This window comes from Bombus bifarius, unplaced genomic scaffold (assembly GCF_011952205.1).
Source record: "Bombus bifarius isolate JDL3187 unplaced genomic scaffold, Bbif_JDL3187 scf7180000007968, whole genome shotgun sequence".
Classification (NCBI taxonomy): domain Eukaryota; kingdom Metazoa; phylum Arthropoda; class Insecta; order Hymenoptera; family Apidae; genus Bombus; species Bombus bifarius.
Genome location: NW_022884354.1, coordinates 2,258,440 through 2,282,610, shown reverse-complemented (window position 1 = coordinate 2,282,610; position 24,171 = coordinate 2,258,440). Strand labels below are relative to the sequence as shown.

The window sequence follows — 24,171 nt, the reverse complement described above, 5'->3', positions numbered from 1 at the left end:
GCTGAATTATTACAAAGAGGCCGAAGGAAACACTGGTCGAATATGCCTGCTACGTTCCCGTCGGCCCGTAACTTTTCCTGCTAAATGACATAGTCGAAGGCGGAAGAAGCAAGAGGCCGGAAAACGACTGGCGTTATCGGATGACGAGGAACACGGGGATGCCTGGACGCGATTAAGAGAGCGGCGAAGCAAGGAGGGCGCGATGCGTGAGGTCACTGGCAAAGTAGAGGCGAACGGATCGACGCTGGCCGGCGTTTCGTTCGGCTTCGAACCTAGGTACATAATTCATCGAGCGTGCACCATTGTCGGCAGCTTCATTAATACAAATGGCGTCTGGTGAATTCTACCCCCGGCCGCACCCCGCGCCCCGTGCACGATAGTAACAAGGGCGTGTGGGTGTGTAAGGGTAGCGAGCAGGCAGCAGCAGCGTGGCACTCGCTACCGCGGTATCATCCCCCGAGCCGAACACACGCTCTCTTGCTCCGTGGCAGTCGCCACCCCCGAGAGCCGGGACGACGTCGGGACGCGCGGACATATTTTTCCAGCGCTTGTCGACTTTCATGAGGGCGTCTTTCCGCAATAACATATTAATATCCCGGAGCATCGCGAGACTTATGGGCTGCCGTAGAAAGCTCGACCCTGGATCAACGCAACGCCCGTTAAGGCGGTTCCACGAAGAAGCCGGGGACACCGGCAGGACGCCTGGAAGCGCGGCTTAAGCGTCGTAAAGCAACCGTTGCACGTTCAGCCCGGCCGGACACTGGCGGGTTATCGGCCAGGAATTGACAACGATCCCAACAGCGAAATATCTGGCTCGTTTTACCGACTACCCTTGAGTCGTGTCCCGAATTTATCTCCCTCTTTCCTGCCCTCTTTTATCGCGTTACGTAACCGCGGAAGCGTCGTTACGTAATCGAAAAAGACGAGACCACGGTACGCGTGCGGTATAGACGATCCCCGTTCGCACAGTTCTCGCGTTTACAGTTTTAACGTTACATTTGCAACGACAACGAAACGGTAAATGGCAAATCGCTGGGCTGGCGATTCTTCAGCCCCGTTTCGGACGCAAGCTTCGATCGATGATCAAGGACGAAAGTACGTATGCGATCTGTGTATATACATATGGTGTAGATTCAGTGGGGGAAAAATAAAATAAAAAAAAAAAGCCACCGGAAATAAAGCTGTTAGTTTTCCGTGGACGACAATGGAACGGCGCATACGGTCACGGGGGCGGGAAATATTACGGGAAACACGGATCGCCGGAAGGAGGAATGCAGGAGATTCACAGATGGATTGGTACGCGGCCAGGGCCGCAGGCAAAAAAGCGAAAAGACGCATGATCAAGTTTACATCGCATTTATTTTGTTCCTTTTTTTCCTTAGTAATCGTATAATCAAGGTAATATTACAATAGCGTTCAGAACAGCAACCGCCCCTACGAAAAGGTCACCGTTTTCTCGTTTACAACACCGTTTCACGCATAGGCAGCAGGTGCGGCCCTGGTCGCTCTCGCGGGTTACATACAATCAGGATCCAAATTGGTAAAACAATCGATATCCCTAAATATGTTACAAAAGAGGATGCTGCGCGTTTTGCCTTCTGCGTTCTCCGTTTCCTTTCTTTCTTCTCGCCACCATCGGAAAAAAGGAAATTACGTTTACAGAAAAAATGACGACGACGACGACGACGATGATGATGATGATGATTGATTGATTGCGGCTACCACACTACGCAATGGATAACGCCTACCCCTATAAGATATAGGCCTATTCGCCTAAAGAGAAACAAGAAGTCCGTTATTTTAAAACGTTACAGCACAGCAGACCGACGAATGCGTTCTTTCTATATTCGTATATATAATATATATAATTTTTTTTTTGTTTGTTTATTATTCGTTTCGACGCTCCTCGTTTCGCGTTTCCTTCTTCTTTTTTTTTTCTTTTTCTTTTTTTGTCCTTTTTTTAATCGTTATTCCATTCTTCCCGTTTTCACCGAGATCCACAAAATAAATAATTATTAACATTACATTCCTCTTAGAAATACTGCGTTTACCTATTACTCTTGCGTGTCTCTTAGCGGCTATTCGTATACATTCATTAACTAGAATAGTTGTTTTACTTGCTTAGGATAGCGCCACGCACACTTCGTGTCTGGGTAGGCGTCTATAGGTACTAGGTAGGTACGTACAATGTAATAATCTTGCTCGTTAGAGACTATCGGAGTTTCGTTCGATTCTGTTGCTCGAGCCGAGAGTCAGCGATCGAAGCGATTCGCGTACAGATGAGGAAAGAGAGAAAGAGGAAGAGTGAGAAGGAGGGAGAAATTATAAACGAACACAGCGAAAGAAAAAGGGATAGCACGAAGGTGAAGGAATCTGTTTGTATCTTTAACTTCATTCTTGTTCCTTTTTTCTCTCTTGATGCGATAATCGACGTACAGAGGGAAAAACGTTACGTTCGACTCGTGGGACGAACGCGCGCGCCTCGTACGTATCCAGCAGGCGCGTATGTATATCGCATAAACGTTTCTACAGGGTGCTTGGTAACTGGTGGTACAAGCGGAGAGGGGGTGATTCTAGGCGAAAAAAGAAGTGGAAAATGTAGAATAAAAATTTTAAAAATCAAAAAAATAACGTCGATCGAGACAACGATCTACAGTGAGATCCCTTCCAACGAGACGCGATAAAGTGCAGGCGTACCGACCGAAAATTCAAAGTGGATTTTCTCGAAAACAAAGCCTCGAACGAAAAATGTTTATTCTACGTTTTCGACTTGTTTTTTCGTCTAGAATCACCCCCTTTCCGCTTGTACCACTAGTTACCAACCACTCTGTATATATAATATTTAACAAAATTATCGAACATCAACATATATATTTTGTACCGATCGAAAGGAACACGTTTTTATCGCGCGCCGTGCCCGACGAGATCGTCAGCACCAGGACGACGGTTATCATCTGTCGGACGTAATTTCTCATGGAGATCGGCGAGCTGCGCTCGAACAACGACGAGACACACGGCGACGGTAGAAACGTGTTCTCGTGTCGTTTCGCAGACAATAAAAAAAAAAAAAAAATTAACAAAAACATAACATCAACAGCAGTCGTAGCATAACACGCTGAGGAAGGGATCGCGTATCGTCGAGCGTGCGCGATCGAAAAGCGAAACAAACGGAGGAACGCTGAGTAAACGAAAAACGGGGGGGAGGAGGAGGAGGAAGGAAGCATTCGCGAAATATATAGCATTTTCTTTCTCATTCTTTTCTGTACAATCGAGATTCGCGAGAATTCTCTTCTTGTCACTGGGAAACGCGTCCATAGAATCGACAAATTCACCGACGCAACCCCCCCGCCGATCCTTCCGCAACATCGACGACACTCGCGGATACTTTGTCCACCTTCCTAAGCGTTAACTTACTAATTACCTCGTAGGCTTTTCGTTACGTATTTAGGTTTCAGAGAATTACGCGCACCCCAGCGCGCCTACTACTTTTATCGTAATCGTATAACAAACCGAGACAATGGGACGACGAGAGACGTCCGATAGACCTTCGAGAGACACGCACACACGCAATGTTTGCCCCATCTCTCTCTCTTCATCTTCGTCCCTTTGGACGCGTTCACGCGCGGTTGTATCGTCGTCCCTCGGTCGACCTTTCACGCTCGAAAACGAGAGACGGACGGAGATCGGTTGTTTCAACGAACGGAACTACTCCGTATAACTCACCCCCTCTATCTACACACTACTGCGCCAAAGCAGGGACTACAGATAGAGAGGCCAGAAAATGGGAGGGGGCAAACGGGGGGACTACGACAATACTAGGCTTGTACGGACGTCACTGTGCACTTGGATACTGATTGGTCTGCGGGATTATTGGTCAAAGTGAGCTACAGGAGGTTCCATAGAGGGTTGGTTGTTGTGGTGGTGGTGGTGGTGGTGGTGGTGCTGGCGCGCGGGGGAGCGGGAGGCGGGTTCGTCACTCACCGGGTGCAGCATCCGATTCGCCGCAACCGATAAATTGACGATCGACAGATACGCACATCGACCATCTATTTGGCATTACAGAGACAGTGGATGCAGCCTGCCACTCACCTGAAACAGAAATCAGAACGTGCCGTGTTAGGTGACGAGCGGTGTTTCGTCGACGCGTTTCTTCCCGCCGAGACTGGTCGGCAGCGGCTTCTTTTTCTTTGCGAAATAAGCCACAAAGCAGACAGTGTCGAGATATGTATCATTTTCTGTGCTGCACTGGGTTAAAGGCGTAGTATAGATACTTGTATGTGGGTATCAGCGTGTGGAGGTATGTGTGTGCGCGGCGTCTCGAAAACAGACGAATGTAAACTAGTAGTCAGTCGGTTAACAGTCGGAAGAAAGTGCTGAGACGCGTGCAAGTGTGTATGGATGAATATACAGGGTGGTTGGTAACTGGTGGTACAAGCGGAAAAAGAAATCGAAAATATAGAATAAAAGTTGAAAAAATTTTTTAAATAACGTCAATCGAGACAACGATCTACAATGAGATGCGTTCTAACGAGGCGCGATAAAGTGGACGCGTACCGAGCGACAATTCAAAGTGGATTTTCTCGAAAACAAAGCTTCAAATGAAAAATTTGTATTCTTTATTTTCGACTTGTTTTTTCGCCTAGAATCACCCCCTTTCCGCTTGTACCACCAGTTACCAACCACCCTGTATAAGAAATCGTCCATAAAATAAATATATTACTATTCTAATATTAATGCCAAGTATTATAAATTTAGTGTTCCTGTAACATTATTTCCGCTTCGAACATCCACAATTCTCAACGGAGAGAAAATTAACGGATAGATTTAACAGTATCGTATAAAACGCAATTACGCGTACATCGTACGATTACACGAAGATGATCGCGCGTACCGTCGCAAGAGAAAACGGGGTATCGTTGACAAGCAGGAAAAATCGACGTTCTCCTACAATCCCTAAACATTCTTCGTCAAATCCGACCATCGTCTTCTACCAAAAATATTTTATACATCCACTGCATCGATTCTCTTCGAAGAAAAGTAAAGATTTGGAAAAAAATCGACGTTATTCCGTGGGGGGTGGCGAGTCGCGGAAGGATGCTGCAGACGGTTCAAGGTTCCACCGCGCGGTCCATAGGTTCGTACGTTGAACGCGCGGAGGACACGACGGGTAGGGTCGTCCGGCGCTGGTTCAGCTTCTTTTGTAATGGGACGAATGCACGTGGTGCCTTGTCCGGCCACACGCACGTTGAGCCCGGTCTTTCGTGGTGTCTGTATCTCGGGGATATCGATAGCCCGCGCTAAGAGCGAAAGGGGTTGGGTCGAGAAGGTCTGAGGGAGGAAGAGGGCAGAGCGGAGGCAGTGGCCGTTGCCAATCCGTCGCTGCCGTTCTCTGCCTTTTCTTCCGCGTGCCGTCGCCGCCCCTTTATCTTCCTTTTTATAACCAGCTGCTACTTTCCACTCGCCGATTCTTCCTTACCACCCTTTGACGCTCTCTCGATCCCACGTCGGTCCTGACGACTCGTGAAACTGCCCCCTTTTCTTTCCTACGACTGCGACTCTTTCTTTTTCTCATCGAGTCCGATCGTTCCGGCTGAAAGATTATAAACTTAACGAAAGAACTTCTTTACGTTTTGTCTTGCTCGTTCTTGGTCGTGGCCTCGGAATAGCAAGGAGAATTCTCGTAACTGCGAGATCGAAGGAGGAAGAAGATCGTACCCGTAAGGACTTGGATGAAGTTGTTTGCCCTGGCTGCATCGGCCGTCGTGACAAAGGCGGACGAAGGAAACGGAAAGGTGGAGAGGATGTTCTCGAGCACTTGGCAAGGTCGGCACATTTTACAGCCGCAAACTCGCGCCAACTGTTCAATCTATCCGCTTATACGACCTGCTTCTTTCGCTTCCCCAACGAATATCGTCGGTCTGAATTCAGCGACGCTGGCTCCAGTTATTCCTTTCAATCCTATCGACCGATTCTCCTCCCCCGTTTTAATAGTTCTGCTCGTATTTTTACATTTCACGTGCTCTACGATTTCTTCGATACACGGACAACTTGGTTCCATGCGTGTATTGTTTAAATTCTACTAAATCCAGCATTCGCATTATCATTCGCGCGGAATCACACGGCGATCTTGTTTTAAGAAATACGATCTTCCACGCTCTTACGAGACCGTGAGTTTCTTCCTATCGATTTTCTAACTTCGATACTCCGCTTGTATATTTGTCCTTGCGTAGTTGGGAAGAAGATTCGTTAAATTCAGAGATACGGGGATTTCAGAAATAGCTGACAAACGTAGGAACTTTCGTACCATTAGAATAACAATACTAGTACCATATGAATTTTTGAAATATTTCAAGAAGTTGCAAAGAAGTTGCAAGAAGTTGCATACACGTAGGTGTGTTTAATATCGAGACGAAACGAAACTGGAGAAATTATATAAAATTGACCGACGACATATTCAATTCTCAGATCAAGTTCCTTAAAATATGAAAATTGTGGCTTGTCATGAGTTTGTCCTGTGACTTTCGTTTATGGGAACTGACAAAATATTGAATTTTCAAATCAAGTTGTTTAAAATATGAAAGTTGTGGCTTGTCAGCTTGTCCTGTGATTTTCTTTTGATGGAAACTGACAAAATATTGAATTTTCAAATCAAGTTGTTTAAAATATGAAAGTTGTAGCTTGTCATCAGTTTCTGCTGTGATTTTCGTTTATGGGAACTGACAAAATATTCAATTTTCAAATCAAGTTGTTTAAAATATGAAAATTGTGGCTTGTCATGAGTTTGTCCTGTGATTTTCGTTTATGGGAACTGACAAAATATTGAATTTTCAAATCAAGTTCTTTAAAATATGAAAATTGTGGCTTGTCAGCTTGTCCTGTGATTTTCTTTTGGTGGAAACTGACAAAATATTGAATTTTCAAATCAAGTTGTTTAAAATATGAAAGTTGTGGCTTGTCAGTTTGTCCTGTGATTTTCATTTATGGGAACTGACAAAATATTGAATTTTCAAATCAAATTCTTTAAAATATGAAAATTGTGGCTTGTCATCAGTTTCTGCTGTGATTTTCGTTTATGGGAACTGACAAAATATTGAATTTTCAAATCAAATTCTTCTTTAAAATATGAAAGTTGTGGCTTGTCAGCTTGTCCTGTAATTTTCTTTTGATGGAAACTGACAAAATATTGAATTTTCAAATCAAGTTGTTTAAAATATAAAAATTGTGGCTTGTCATCAGTTTCTGCTATGATTTTCGTTTATGAGAATTGACAAAATATTGAATTCTCAAATTCCTCTTTAAAATATGAAAGTCCTGGCTTGTCACGAGTTCGTCCTGTGATTTTCGTTCGATGGGAAATGAAATAGGGAAAGAAATGGGCGGAAAGGAAGAAACGGGAGTAAAATCAGGCGAGAAGAAGCTGGCTAGGAACAGCCTAGAGCGAGAACAGGCTTGTTTGTTCGTGGCTGTATTTCATTTTTGCCGTAAGTTTGCCTTTCGGCCTAGAGTCGCTGCGTAACGAGTTTAAACGTACGTATATACACGGAGGCGTTGCTCCTTCGCGCATTTATCAGGATTTCCGAAGGAAGCCGGAGTTTTTAAGCCGCAATAAATTCCCGTTCCCGCGTGCCTTTACGTCGCACGAGTCTAACGTTGCTTAAAGCTCGCAAAAACCGAAAGCACGAATCTCGAACGCGACGAGGGCGATACGAGTTTCGCTTTGCGCCCGAAAAGAGAATTTCAGGTTGTTTAGAGGGAATTTGCCTTGGAACAGCTTGAGAATTTGAGTAAGGGCTGCAAATCCTCGATTAATTCGTAGAATCTGAGAAAGGGGAGGAATACGTGTTTCCGTGAATCTACTGTATATAAATAATTATAATTAAAATGCCAAATGTTGAGAATAACACAAATATAATATGTTTCGATCGCAACTCAACGTTAATATCGTAGTATCTTTACTACAATTAGTTTATTTAGAATAAATGGATCAAACAGATGTTGATTAAACAGGAAACGATGGTTGTTTAACGCGAACTAATCACAATGACGTACTATAATTAAGATAACTAGATTGTTAATTTGCAACTCTCGTCACTCTCTCGGTAATGCAATTCGTATTCTCTCACTTCTCAACTCACAATGCTGTTAATTCGTTTATGTCACTTAGCAACCCCTTGTCTTTTGTCTTAGCCCCACCACGCACATGTTCCCCAACCGCTTGTTTATAATTCTCCCGCCACCCCCACAGCCCCTTGTACACGACGCTACAATATTATGAAAAATCATCTATACATTCTTAGTATTTGTTGAAGTAATTATTTCAAGAAAAACTCTGCATCTTTGTTTATGTATATCCGTGACCTGGAGACTGCTATTACGCAGAAATATTCTAAACAAGGAGAGGTGCATATTATCGTGCCCTTGAATATACATTATGTTTTGGGTTGCAAGGTCTAGCAACGAAGAAAGTCATAGACAGATTTCTATTTATGTTCCTTGCAGCCTCTAGCTAAAGCTATGAGGTTAACCTTTTTGGTATTGTCCTTTTGCTGTAAATATACGAACGTGACCTTACTATTCCATTGTATCGTAACACTAAGACAGCGAGGATCTGGATAAGCTTAAACATTATACTTGTACCTTTAATTATTTCAATATACTCTTCTATTACCAATTCATCCACTCGTTCTTCGATCAGTCAACATCAACAATATTTGCCAAGAAAAAGAAGATTAAAATCACTCATTTTGTGTGGATCAATAGTTCTACAATTTTCTTCATAGGAATGTTAATTGTAGGCAGATGAACAATTATCTGACGTTAACTATTCTACAATTATAATTGTAGATTAGTTGTCATTCTTCTATCAACTTCTTCATAATTCATCAACTCGTTCTTTGATTAATCAACTTCCACATTATTTGCTAGGAAAAAGAAGATTAAAACCACTCATTTTGTGTAGATCGGTAGTTCTACAATTTTCTTCATAGGAATATTAGCTGCAGACAGATGAACAATTATCTGACATTAACTATTCTACAATTATAATTGTAGATTATTTGTCATTCTTCTATCAACTTCTTCATAATTCATCCACTCTTTCTTCGATTAATCAATCTCAACAGTATTTGCCAAGAAAAAGAAGATTAAAACCAATCATTTTCTGTGAGTTCGTGGTTCTACAATTTTCTCCACAGGAATATTAGTTGCTGAATGATGAACAATTATCTGACATTAACTATTCTACAATTATAATTGTAGATTAGTTGTCATTCTTCTATCAACTTCTTCATAATTCATCCATTCTTTCTTCGATCAGTCAACATCAACAGTATTTGCCAAGAAAATGAAGATTAAAACCACTCATTTTGTGTAGATCGGTAGTTCTACAATTTTCTTCATAGGAATATTAGCTGCAGACAGATGAACAATTATCTGACATTAACTATTCTACAATTATAATTGTAGATTATTTGTCATTCTTCTATCAACTTCTTCATAATTCATCCACTCTTTCTTCGATTAATCAATCTCAACAGTTGTTCTTTCACTCGCGGGGAGACACGATCGTGTAGAAGCGCATCAACAGGAGTCGTAAATTCCTGTTACGATTGTTCAATCGACGCCGCGAGATGATCGATCCCCTATTGCGTTTAGGCTAATAGAGGTGGTTGATTGAAGTGCACAGTAGTAAGTTAGGTCACCGTTTATTCCACAACTTATAACGAGGATAGTTACACTGGTGCGTATGTACGAGATGAGTGAGTGACTGATCTGCGGGTGTGTATACCCGCTCGAAGGATGTTGACCGTTCGAAGGATGTAGAATCAGTGCCGTTAGGAGACGATGCTGTCTCGGTGGAAGGCTAAGGATCGGTCCCTCCAGCGCACGGGACCATCGGATTTGTTGGAGCCGATGTTATTTAGGAGAGTGAGGGAATAGGCTTCGTTTTTAATTGGTTAAACGAAGGTTGGTGGATTAGGAAGGGTCTTAGCTGCCCTTGATAGAAAGTTGTTATTAGGAAGCATCGTACGTGGAAAAACCCAACTTTCCCTTGCCAAGCCGTAGTAAACAATAGTCTTTAGAAACTGATTTAGAAAAGGACATTTGTTGGGTCTGAAGGACCTTAACGAGCAAATTACTCGGGTTTATGACGGGTACTTAGGCTATTGAGGGTACGCCGTACGGAAGAGCGGACATCTGGTGTCCGTCTGGCCCGCGGTGTGTGACCTGGGCCAGGCAGAGAGTCGCGCGGCGTAACATCCTCCCCCCGTTGAGAGGGTACCGATCAAAATTTCATTAAAGGTGGAGTTAATTGGAGCAGCCGCCCGACTCCTTGTTGATTGCTGATTGTCCTTATTCTGCGTGATCGGGTTGGCTCGTTGGTAGGACGCGCTGCGTGGCACGTCGTTCCAAGATGCTCGTTGCCGTATGACTTGTGGTAGTCTGGATGAGGCCGTTGTCGCCAGGGTGACTTCGAAGATACGGTCGAAAGTCCGGTGCGTAGAGGATATGTTGTCTTCCTTGCGTTCTGGATCGCCGTGGTCATCTGCATTGCCTGGCGATTTTCTATTGCGGTTCGCGAACCAGGACGTGTCGTGAAACAGCTCGGCCCATGAAGTATCGTGAGACACCTCGTCCCAGGAGGTGTCGTTGTACAGCTCGCCGATTCCACAAAGGCACGTGAAATGCGTGTGTGGTTGCACAATGAAGACGTGAAGGAGGTCTTCGGTGGATTGGGGGACAGGGCTCCCCCCGCTGACCCATTCGTATCGCGCCTTCTTGATGATGATTGATGGTTGGACCGGCGTGGTCCAGTTTTCTGCGAAAGACAGAATTAGAGACATCATACCTTCCGTTTGGTTAGGTTTGGATCTGGAGTGGGAAGATTTTGCATCTCGGTCCAAGAGGCTCGGCTCCGTATGAGTCGTTGCCGTCCGTAGGTGCCGTAGCTGCCAGGGAAAATGGATGGCCAGGCCTAAGGGTTGTTGCGTTGAGAGCAAGTGGTCCACCTTGTAGGCTGCACTGACATCGACGAGTATGGTGTTTTGTTTCAGCCCATTCGTCGGTGTGCTCCATTTCGGCGATAATGTAGTAGGAGACGGCATGTCGGCTGGTAAGCTTTCCTCCGTCTGTTGATCCAGAGACTCTTGAGCGGCTGTCTGATTCAAGGCGTCTGATGGCGTGGAATCAGATTGTTGCGATGCTGATGATGTGAGCGAGGTTGTCGTTGGGTCTCGGGTGGATGACACGTTGTGAGTGTCACGCGATGAGGTCCGCATGGGAAGCGTTTTCTGATTTAAGGCGTTTGGCAGCGTTGAATCAGATTGTTCATGTAGCGACGATGCTAGCGTGATTGTTGTCAAGTCGCGTTTAGGTGACACGCTGCTAGTATTGTGCAATGAATTGCGCGTGACTCGCGGCGAGGTCGGCGTTCGAGTCGATGCGATCTTCTCCGTCCGCGGAGTTTGAATAGCGTTGCGTGTTTTGTTTAAGTCCTTGTTACTTCCCTTATCCGTAGGCCCTCGTGGCAATGGCGAAGGTGGCGTCTTCGCATTATGTCCAGGAAAATGATTCTCCGGTAATTTAAGCGAAGCAGACTCGCGACCAGCAGCTGATCCGTCGTTTGTCGATTGTGACGTCGTAGTTAGTCGTAGGTTGCTCAGTTGAGTGATTACTCGGAGTTCTGATTTCTCGTACTCGTCGGCTATCTCGAGGCCGCGCTCGATCTCTTCCTCATCTATGCTTACAATCTCGTTTTGGATGGCGCGGAGCTCCGTCTCATATGTTTCCAGACGATTTTTGATTGGAATTAGCTCGTTCTCCGGTTCGTGGCGTGATGCAACCTTGGTCATGTGGCCCAAGTCCAGATACTCCTGAATGACCGCCCGATACGCTGTTTCGAACTGTTGATTTCGTCTGACTTGCTGCTGGAGAGAGGCGAGTCGTTTCATCGCCATTGCCATGGATGATCCGAGTGACGAGATTTTGTCGTTAAAGGGGAGTGCGACGATGTATCGCCCATCGCTGGTGCGTGGGACGTGATTTTGAAAATGCTCCTCACATCGTCGATCCGCCTCCGATAAGTGTTTTATCTGAGGTCCCTCGTCGAGTTCCCAAAAGCGGGTGAGGTCCGTCTCTAGTTCCGTTGTGGAGGCATGGAAGACCCTGGCAGGTCCTGGGGAAGGTGGGCTCCCCCCGATGACCCACCCGAATCGCGTTTTTTGCAGGCGCAGATCGGGGCCGGTTGATGGGTTATTTGGATGGTATGACGGAGCTTTCCTTGTGCGTGGCGGCGTGGTGGGAGGCGTCTGATTGCTCATTGGCGCGTCTGATCGATGTAGGAGCGTGTGATGGCGTTGATCACAGATGCGGCAAGAGCCAGAGGTGCAGTGTTGCAATTTGTGTCCTGGTAGCAGGCAATTCGTACACGCTGAGATTTCCTCGGCGGCTCGAATCCGTTCGTCGATCGTCTTCGTCCTAAAGGTGTTGCAGCGCCAAATTTTGTGTGGTCCATGGCAGATTGGACAGAGTGGCGGTGATCGTGACGTGACAAATGCCTGCTCTCGTGGTGGGCGTGTCGTTCTTGCAGGTTCTATGACCTGACAGCGATCGTTCAAGAATTGCAAGAAGTCCGGGAACGTGGGGAATGATGTGGACCTGATCTTTTCCTTCCATATTGAATCGGTTTCCCGATCCAGGTTGGCGGTACATAGGTGCAAAAGCAGGGCATCTGCGGTTGGTTGTCCGATGGCGGCCAAGGCTTTGTAATGAGCTTCCAACTTGGTCGTGTAGGACTGCAAATCGCGATGTGCTATCCGTGATGAGGAGGCTGCGTCAAATATCTCCTGCAAGTGTCTCTCGACAATTTTGGCTGGTCTGTTATACCGTCGTTCTAATATTTCCCAGGCGACTGCGTAGTTAGCTGCCGCATTGCTTAATGACGCGATCGCTAGAGCTGCCCCATGCTTTAGGCAAGAACGGAGATACATCAGTCGCTTGCAGTCGTCTATGCGGGGGTTATCGTGGACCGTGGAGCGAAATTGATCCGCGAACCCCGGCCAATCTTCGTAGGCTCCAGAAAAGGTGGGTAGCTGAATTCTAGGCAAATCGACGGGTTCCGGCCATGACATGTCCGATGGCTTTGTTGCAAGATTTGTGGTGGTTGGCTCTGCTTGCTTGTTTGCCTCCTCAAGGATGGCGGACGCCTGTCCGGCGATGGTGTAGAACTTCTGTTGTAGGTCAACCCGGTCCTTCAGTGTTTGACCCTCGTCTCTGTCGTCTAATTCGCATTGGCTCTTTTTGAACGATGCAAACTCTCCCTCTAAGTCTTGCAAATTACGCTGAATAGCATGCACGGGTGTCCCTTCCTCGTGATTGTTGAGCAATGTGCGAAACGCTTCTAATTCTTGTCTGAATCCTTCGCGTTTCCGCAGCAATTGCCGGACGCGTTCTTCCTGAGGGGGAGCCATGAGGGATTTCGACAATTTGAGCGAGCTTACCTTGATGTTGCGTGGTAACTGGGGTGCACTCTTTCACTGACACGTATCCGGCTCGAAGGACCAAAATGTTCTTTCACTCGCGGGGAGACACGATCGTGTAGAAGCGCATCAACAGGAGTCGTAAATTCCTGTTACGATTGTTCAATCGACGCCGCGAGATGATCGATCCCCTATTGCGTTTAGGCTAATAGAGGTGGTTGATTGAAGTGCACAGTAGTAAGTTAGGTCACCGTTTATTCCACAACTTATAACGAGGATAGTTACACTGGTGCGTATGTACGAGATGAGTGAGTGACTGATCTGCGGGTGTGTATACCCGCTCGAAGGATGTTGACCGTTCGAAGGATGTAGAATCAGTGCCGTTAGGAGACGATGCTGTCTCGGTGGAAGGCTAAGGATCGGTCCCTCCAGCGCACGGGACCATCGGATTTGTTGGAGCCGATGTTATTTAGGAGAGTGAGGGAATAGGCTTCGTTTTTAATTGGTTAAACGAAGGTTGGTGGATTAGGAAGGGTCTTAGCTGCCCTTGATAGAAAGTTGTTATTAGGAAGCATCGTACGTGGAAAAACCCAACTTTCCCTTGCCAAGCCGTAGTAAACAATAGTCTTTAGAAACTGATTTAGAAAAGGACATTTGTTGGGTCTGAAGGACCTTAACGAGCAAATTACTCGGGTTTATGACGGGTACTTAGGCTATTGAGGGTACGCCGTACGGAAGAGCGGACATCTGGTGTCCGTCTGGCCCGCGGTGTGTGACCTGGGCCAGGCAGAGAGTCGCGCGGCGTAACAACAGTATTTGCCAAGAAAAAGAAGATTAAAACCAATCATTTTCTGTGAGTTCGTGGTTCTACAATTTTTTTCATAGGAACATTAGTTGCAGAAAGATGAACAATTATCTGACATTAACTATTCTACAATTATAATTGTAGATTAGTTGTCATTCTTCTATCAACTTCTTCATAATTCATCCACTCTTTCTTCGATTAATCAACTTCCACGTTATTTGCTAGGAAAAAGAAGATTAAAAGCACTCATTTTGCGTAAATCGGCGGTTCTACAATTTTCTTCATAGGAACATTAGTTGCAGAATGATGAACAATTATCTGACATTAACTATTCTACAATTATAATTGTAGATTAGTTGTCATTCTTCTATCAACTTCTTCATAATTCATCAACTCGTTCTACGATCAATCAACTTCAACAGTATTTACCAAGGAAAAGAAGATTAAAACCACTCATTTTGTGTGACTCGGTGGTTCTACAATTTTCTCCATAGGAATATTAGTTGCACACAAATGAACTATTATCTGACGTTAACTATTCTTTGATGTATTTTTCTACAATTATAACCGCAGATTAATTGTCATTCTTCTATCAACCTCTTCATTCATTCTCATCTCTGCTTATCGTAACTGGTTCAACTATTGTAAATCCAACTCTTAGCAGAACCGCGAAAGTTTACGTTAGAAGCTCACCCGTCTTCTACGAAAGAAATTCCCGATACGTGGAGCAATCGAGTGCTATATTTTACGGTCGTAAATCGAATCTCACGGCCTCGGTTCCCAACGAGCGTTTAAGAAATTCAAGCGCGCGAATCGAGAAAAAATAACCGACGGGTAATATCCATGTGCAAGAGCAGCGTTCTAGCCCGCTAGAACAAGAAACGTACGGAAGGGTGCAAGCGAGAGACAGAGAGAGAGGAATGGAAGAGGACGAGAAAAGGGATGGGGTTGAGCACGGAGCGGTTATTATCTATCGCTCTCGTTACCACAGGTTGCTCGTAAACCGGCCGCATCAAGAGGATGGGGCGTTTGGGTTGGAGAGCAGAAGCATAGGTAGGTAGATACCGGTACTCATATCGTTGTCGTCGTCCCGTACCCTCGTGCCACCGCTGCTAAACCCCGTTTTCCTTCCCTTTCTCTTTCTCTTTCCCTCGTTCTTGCTATTTTATTCGGTTACCCATGCAGGCTATCGCATACAGTGCGAATGGACGGTTGCGTCGAGGGGACACTTGAAAAATCTCCACTTACGAGTGCCTTTCCTTCCTTCCAACGATCCACCATCGATGCCGATTGCTTTTTACCCCCCTTGCCTCTTCCTCTTGTCTCTCGTGCATCGAGCAAGCCAGTTCTTTGTTTCAAGGAGATACCATCTAGCCCTCTTCTCGCTCAAGGATCGCTCCATCAAATGACTTCATCGTGCAAGCGATCGCATCTGCGATTTTTCCTACCCAGACGCGATACAGACAATTTTCCCTGCGTTCTACGATTCTCACTTCGATTAGGAGATTGCATTTTTTACGAATCTAGTAGCACTAACCAGCGGTTTACTTTATTTTCTTCAACCCCTCCGCGGAAGTCTCAGGTCAGAGTCGAGCGTAACCGATTGGGTTGGAATATTCCATTTTACTGGGAAATTGATACAATGGTAAAAAGCAATAGTCTCTGTATAAGATACAGAATGCAAGATAAAATTGTTACACTCAAAATGAACAACGTAAATGCAATTACCTATGACTCAACAGTACGTTTAATACTTAAGAAGAAAAACCAGGGTTATCTAACGATACTAAATACCGGTCTCCCAATTCGCACTTACTTGTAACTAAAAAAAAAAAAAAAAAAAACAAGGTACACCCACACAGTCTCAGTCTTCAACGCGACGCAGGATGAAAAAAGGTGGAAGAAACCCGGACGACACAGAAACGCATCGCCCCATAACTTCAATGCGTTCGCAGTCTATAAACGCGTAGGAAACACAATGATGATCGATATTTCAAGTGCGAGCGACGAGCGAGAGGAAACGAGACGGCGCGACGCTGTGTGCAGTCGCAAGAAGCGTACGTGTGTGTGTGAAAGAGAGACGGAGAGATCGCTAGGTCCGGCGATGGCGAAGGGAACGGCGAAGGGCGCGAGACGGCGCGGAGGAAGTTCGCAGAAGCATCGGATTGAGATCGAGTCGCAAGTTTTTTATCAGAGCGACGTTGCACGAGCGCGAATTGCGCGTAACCCCCGCGGGGCAACAGCACGCCCGTCGCGACAGGGGGCAGCACCAACACCGTACCGGACCCGATACTGCGTGGTGTGTAGTTGCTGCGAGCAGCCGCTGCACCAGGAACTCATAAATCTCCGGGGATATAGATGGCTCTAGTGTCGCGTGAGGTTGCAAGCTACCCCATGCAGGGTGCCGTGGAACGCCCTCCCGCCCCTACTCTATCCCCCATACCCAACCCATTTCTCTCTCTCTTTGCTTCTCTCTGCCCCTCTTCGTCCGTCCTTGCCCCACGGTCTTCGTCGTTTTCTCTCACGCGACGTCCTTTTCGTCCGTCGAAGCCAGGCCAAGTTCCATCGGTCTTCCTCCGTTCCCGAATACGTCGAATTACCGAAATCCCACCTTCGAAACCAAAGGTGGTCCCTTCTAAGCGAACCTCTGCCGAGAGATCCTTTCCTCTCTTTCTACCGTCGTGATATTTCACACCGGGTCGCACAGTCTCGGCCAGGTAAACGAGATCCTAGCGGACCGTCGCTTATCGACCGACTATCGATTTAGATACACGCGAAATCGTCGAAGAGTAGAAAAATCGTGTTGACCCGTGGCACGCAGCGTTTCCTTCCAACAGACTCTCACTCTGTTGTACACCCACATAGGGAAGATCGAGGAAGATTGGACGCAAGTCAGAACATTGTCTGGTGTCGCCGCATAATTGACTCGTCGGTTGTATGAAGAAGAGAAGATATAGGAGGAAAAGCATCGTGGGTATTCGATGACGAGGGAACATCAGCCGGAAATAAGAGGGGATTCTCGCGCAGACGGCGATCCACGGCGTGCCCCCGCAGTGTTTACACCGGCAACATTTTCAAGCGTACCCGGGCGAAATATTACCGTATCGCCTCGTGCCGGAGAGTGATATCGCCGGGTAATATATCGCTTCGCGTGTTTTATAGCGACGCGTACTCTCCCTTATAGTGGGTGTACCTAACTGAGCGGATATCTTGACCGGGTGCGATGCGACCCAGGGATATATCGGACACCATGGAACAGGCACGGGATCCTCCTTAAACCCACAGCGAGACGGAATGCTGAGATGCTGGGATATAGCACGCGCGAGAAAACGATAGTCGGCAGAAATAATGAAGAAATCGTCGCATTTCTTCGCTTCTCTAAGAATAACGTAAATACCGTGCAGATTTGCGACGAGTGCTGGTCTCGTTGCTTGTTCCTTACACACATAATCATAAAAATAAGCGCGTGTATCGACTGGAAATTCCACGTACATTGTCATGTACGAATAAGAACATGTAGCAGCGCGTAACGTCGGCAATAATCTGTTTGTTTTTAGATCTGTGCAGGAAACAATTAATCAAAAGCTAACTTGTGCAAATGGAGGCGAAAAGTGGAGTCGTATAGGGAGGAAAAGTTACGCGATCGTTGAAACATCGAAGGAAGACTCGAGATCGTGGACGCAGGTGTAAATTGAGCAAATTGAACGTGGTCAAATTTTTGAGATACCGGCGGAACCGTCTCTCCTCTCGTAGGCTGCAGGACGTGCCAGGAGAAATGCGGCAATACCTATAAGCGAAGAGCGCGAAAGAGCGCCCTGCCGAGCCAGAACTGCATGTTGGTACGACTCCAGTGTAGGAGTAAAACGAGTACATAGACGTCTGAGAAGCGGCAGAAAGAAGAAAGAGAAGGAGGAGGAGGAGGAGGAAAAGGAAGAAGAGCGAGTAATAGAGTAGAGGTAGAGGAAGGGAGAAGGAGCGAAAGAGACGAGGAGGTACGCGGGTCCAGGGGCCAGAAAGCCAGAAACCAAGCAAGCCAGCGAGCCAGCCAGTCAGACCAGCCAACCAGCCAAGCCAGAGAAAGGAGAGAGGACGACGCCGATGATGAATCACCCACCAGGAGTGAGCAGGAGTGAAGGAGAGAGGAGGGCAATAAGAGGACGAGGTACGCAAAAAAGGCTGCACGTTGGAACGCGCTAGAGCGAGTCGCTAACTGACTTATCTACACATCGGAGTATCAAGTCGTCCTCGACGCCCCAGTGTAATGAGCCGTGTGCCGGTATTTCGGTTGTTCCAGTTAAATAAAGAACAAGTGAAGATTGTTGCAGGTAATTTCGATCGCTGCCAGAACGAGCAGAATCGGCCATGGAATTGAGAAAAAAAAAAGAAAAGAAAAGAAAAGGAACAAAAAAAAGAGGGAATCGGGTAAAAGTGAGGGAGCAGTTCGAAGGAATTGCGAAGGGAGAAATCGCGAAGGAGAAGTGGTATACGGTTTGTAATTGGTATCGGGGAAAACTGAATCCTTCCCGTGGGCACGTGAGCGAAGAAAATCCGAGGGGTGGAATTCCCGTCGCCGAGGAAATTGGGTTCGTCGTCGCGAACCAGCTAGAGGGTAGAACGAGGAAGCGAAAGAAGTTCCAGTATCATCAAAGACCGCGTAGATCGCTGCGACTGTGGATGTGTACACACCGATGCGCTTTATATAGAAGTTGCGTTCGCTCGGTCACGGGTAATGGTTTTACGAGCGTCAAGGGTGATATAAAGAAAATGAAAAACACACCAGAGCTACTGGCAACATGCGCGGGATATAACTACGCTCCGTCGTCCCTTCCTTTTCGTCTCCGCTGCTTCTTCTTAAGTTTATATACAGCCGAGTGAAGAGAAAAAGAGAGAGTGGAGAGTCAACTGAAAATTCTAACCACCCTTTCCCACCTCCTTATGATTTAACTCCCCGCGGAGTGCGTCGCAATTAGTTCTCATATTTCGCTACCGCTCATACCGTTGCCTGAACTTTTAAAGCGCGTTCGCGCGCTCGCACGCTCCAGCGTGGATATGATTTATTCGATCAAGAAGCGTAAACTTGCCTCCAAACTTTTATTCCATTGTCCGTTTTTAGTCGAAAACGAATAATTTACCGCGGCCGCGGTCTGATGCGAGAATAATCTGCCGAGGGATCGAGCGAGACCACCGAGAGAGTCCCTCCGACTTGTTCCACCCCTTGCCATAATTTGCAAAGATGCGCAACTTTTTCAGGCATTAGAATAACGAAGGAGGCACCGGCTAAAAGTGGCGTCAATTTTTTCTCGCTTCGTATCGTCGGATATTACGCTTACGTAATACGGCTGTTATCTCTTCCACCCCTTTCGCCTGTACAATTCGCGTTTTATGAAGTCTCGCCGCATTTCTCTTTGCGTACTTCTATTTCGTGCAAAAGAATATTTATATCGCTGTACCGTACTATTTAAATATTTAAATATCATTTTATTTCAAGCGTTTAAATATCAAGAAGTCGGAGAGGGTTCGTTTATAATTTAATAGAAAAGGTAGGAAAGTTTAGAAATGAAAAGAAAAAAAAAAAAATATGGAGAGTATATAAAGTTGGCGCGAGAACGAAAGAAAAGATGCATTCCCGGTTTTTTTCCAACTTCCACCGCGATCCAGAAGTGTATCTTCCTGAAGGGTAAGCGTCCCGTCGAGTGTATGGCAATTAGGCAGCCCGTTCACCCTGCCGCGGCATCCTCGTAAACTTGCTCGCCTTTATGCACGGCCCACGAGCGCGAAGAAGTTTTCGAGAACTTCAACGGGACTCGAGAAAGGTTACCTCGATACTACGATGTGTGTAAGTGGGTTGCGAACGAGGGAGAAGTTGACGCGACCGAGGGTTCCGGTCGCGTACAATGAACGCATTACACGAGGAATCTTTGTAACTGGAGGACAGAGTGGAGAAAGAAACGCGTTAACGCCACCTATAACTCATACTTCGAACATCTGCACGACCAATAAAATCTTTCCAACTTCTTCGCTACTTCTTTCTATCGATCCTGATTTCTTGTTACAAAATTCCTTGAAATTTATATACGAACGCAAACGTGACGAGAACGTGCAAAGTAAAAGACGAAAAGATAGGTAAAACCGTGAAGGTAGGAAATCGACGGAAGTCGGTCACACCACGGATAAAGACATTAATCTCGTTCCGCGATAAAGTAATGCGAACAATGATAAATTCCACGCGGGGATATTTATTACGTGCGCGCGGGCGCTCGTGGTCAAGGAACATTTAGCTCGTACCACTTTATTTCAACGCGATCTCGCTCCCGGGTGGTCTGTATAAATAAGCAGCCGTCCGAAACTGGAAACGTTCGAGTCGAGAGTGGAGAGAGAGAGCCGCCGGACGATATCCCTATTTCGAATCGTTGGAACGATTTTCACGCGTTTCTTTTTAATTAAGCTACCGGCCGCGTTGGCGTTGCGTTATCGGTCGCAATTATTCGCTGCTGGACACGGGCACGGCATATGAACACCGGGGACTTCCCCACTGCCCGCGATTGATGGACAACGCGGACGCGCGCGCACGGTCATTCTTGCCGCGTTAAACGAACCGTGTAATCGCGCACACGAGACACGTAGAGAAATGCAGCGCGCCGCGAGCACCGAGACTGTCCGTGTGCTTTTTCAGCCACGACGAAGAAGGCGTAAAACTACTCGTGAAACGTTTGTCGCGGCTCTTTTGCCGCGCGACAACTCGTGAAACGGTTAACACGCGTCCACCTCGTTGTTCTCGACCTGTTTTTCTATATAGCGATACAATCGATTTCCGAACATCAACATCTGGAAATTTCTACCATTCAAGTATTCGCACAATTTTAACGAACAAGCAGTTTAATGATACCGCAAGTATCGCTACGTACGCAAATTTTGTAGCATTACGATGAGAAACAATATTTTGTTTCGAAATTTTGATTTTAGTTACTGATAAAACATGCTTTTACGAACCGTGCCGAATATAGATCTGTTTTAAACAAGCATAGCACAAGAAAAAGAAGACGAAGAGATCGAATTCATGGTATCGGTGGTGCCTAGAAAAATTAAGTAGTTATGTAAGATAATTTGGCAACGTCGCAGCAGCCATCACGCTGTAGTCCGAAAAGAGTAGGAAGGGAGGGGAGAGAGACAGAGAGACAGGGAGAGACGAAGGGCGACGATGTGGCGTGTATCGTATGTGTTAGAAATATCCAGGCAGACGAAGCGAAGCGTATGCCATCCTCTCCCTGTGGCTAGCCAAGACCCGAAAAGAAAACGACGAAAAAAACGGCTATGGAAGCCTTAGGTTTTGTGTTGCAAGAGGTTCTAGTCGGAGGCTGTATGCCGTTGCCTCCTCTATCCCGTTCTATGACCCACAGCACCCTAACCTCAAAACCGAAATGGAAGAGGATGAGGAGAGGCTGCAGGGAGGGTGAGACACGAGGGAATTGAGGTGGGAGGGAGAGGAAGTAAAGAAAAGATCGAGATGGCGTTACGATTCTCCGTTTCTCTTTCTTTTTCGTCCAACGTCTCCGCTGCTCTTTCCACCGCGTTCGCTTCGGAGCCCGGGGATTCTGGGAGTTTTTAGAGTGCGGCCCCTCATTGTTGTGTAAATGCGGGCCAATGGCGCCGGCAGACGGGGCGCGCGCAACTTACTTTTAAATGCTAATACCGTTGTACAAAACCGGGTTTTACGAAATTCGCGGCTTCCTTCAGGCTGCGGATCAGCGGCTACATTTATTAAGCTATCAAGCCGCGCGAAAAAGCCTTTGTTTATGCCTGATCGCGCGCGCTGTGTAGCGCTGCACGGTGCTCAACCGCCGCACCGTACGAAAATTTCACGTAAATTAAAGCCCGATCCCTGAGCCGGACCCTTTGTACTCGAATTCTGAACGTTATTAAGAGCGAGACGCGCAAGAGAAATATTTTCACGTCCGGAATTATTTCGGCCCGTTCTAAAGCGGATAGATGAATTCACGCGACAAGCAAGTAAACCTACGAGTAAACAAGCCGCTGTCGTCCGTTCGAGCAACGTCAAGGAAATATCTACGACGCAAATTAAAATACGATCTTGACTTTCGAACTCCATGCTCATAAATCTCAAAACGTGACTAAAAAAAAAAGAAGTATAAAAAGGAAAGAAGGAAACATAGGTGTTTTTTTGATGTCCAATTATCCGTTCGTCGAGTGACAAATAAATTTCCTCGACACCTTGAATTTACACCGAAATCATCAAGATACTCCGATACCACGCCGTCGGTCGTCGTGGCAGAATTTACGACGGAAAGTAGGCGCACGCGAAATGAAAGCAAAGATAATAAGCAAGAGATGAGTAGAACGGGAGTGCGAGAGAGTAAGAAAAAATGAAGAAAGAAGGCATTGGAGAGCCGAGGCAATCGTTTCAAGCCCAAGGCTATGATGATTCGTCGTAAAGAGATAAGAGGAGGAAGAAAGGCCTCGATAAATGAAGTATGACATTAAGACGTAGAACGAACTGCAAGGACGCGATCTGCCGGACGATCCGGCAACTCATAAGTCTCCCCACTCCAGGCAACCACCCTTTGGCCGGGAATCCCCCACCCCCAACGTGCTGTTGGCCAGCGTGCAAGCGGATGTCCCGGACGCACGGGCGTAGACTTTACGAGAGTTCAAGTGGTATCAGCTAATAATGACGGTCGTAAACGTCGCGATAGAATCAACAACGAAGAGTTATTGCCAGCCAGTTACGTGGCAACGAAAGGCGTAAAATGGTAATGAAGTGTAATCAAAACAAATCATAAAACAGCGGATAGAACAGTCCGCACCCGACTCTCTCGTAAGACACGGCCAAGAGCACGTTCCTGCTCTGAATTCGTACGCACCTGCTGCACACGAACTTATCTCCGGTGGCCTTGCGAATATATCCTCTCCCTCTCCATAATGTACAGATTAATCGTCGATCAAGAAGGATGATATTGACTTGCAAATGGGTGAAACCTGATGCACAATCACGTTTCACGAGAATTTCGAGAAATAATAATTTTTTTCTTTTTAATATCGGAAGAAATGCATGGAGTATTCGATTAGACGATTATTTTTTCTTTTTTTTAATGGTGGAAGGAAAGGGCAATGAAATTTATAGTAAAGTCTCGAATAAGATAGGGGAAGATAAATTGCGACGGTGAAAATGTGGTAAAAGTTGAAAAGGAGATGAAGAGACAGTGGTTTCACGGACAGTGGTCACGCTGAAATTTTTCTAGGACGTCTGCTCGAGAGGTAGGTCAGGGTCTGATTGCAGGAAGGAAGCAGTTAGGCCCGGTTAAAGTCGTTAAGCCAAGTTTACGAGGTGTTACCGGGAGCGTAACCTGTAAATCTCAAAGGCAGCGGAGAGAGCGCGTGCCAGTGGCCGCCCTTGGAAAGGCCGCGGAAGGGGTAATGGATATAACCGGGGTGTAAGAACCGAGGTAAGACTGCTCGAGCGCTATAAACGCTTTTATGGATCGTAAAATGTCTTCCTTTACAGCCAATAAAGATCCCCGACCTACCGTTTGACGAGCAGGCAGTTGAATATATGCGCGCGAAAGAACGAAAGAGCCGAACGAGAAATAGAAAGGCGGCGAGAGGAAGAGAGAGGAAAGATCGTGCATCAATCTGTCGGAATCACGCTTTACTGCGCAATAAAATCACACGCTGTCGGTACTTTATTCCGTCTTCATGAGGCCGCTAGTCGCGCGGCTTTATTGGATTATTGACGAATAGCCATGAGAATGCGTTCGTCGGGAAAATGCAAGCGGTCCAGTCGAGTCAGCGCAACAGCGTATACACGTACAGTGTACACGGATACACAGGCACGACCCCGATCGCATACATACAGTTGCCTTGAGCACGGTG

General features: G+C 46.3%; 1 protein-coding gene across 2 annotated transcripts in view; it reads right to left on the bottom strand.

Moving 5' to 3' along the window:
• Positions 1 to 2,810: 2,810 nt before the first annotated feature.
• LOC117209523 (homeotic protein ultrabithorax) overlaps positions 2,811 to 24,171 on the bottom strand; it is a 137,927-nt gene continuing 116,566 nt past the window's right edge. For both annotated transcript variants that reach the window (XM_033451664.1, XM_033451657.1), the window contains one exon: positions 2,811 to 4,089. The gene's annotated coding sequence lies outside the window, so the exon portion shown is untranslated. The remainder of the gene's footprint in view (positions 4,090 to 24,171) is intronic.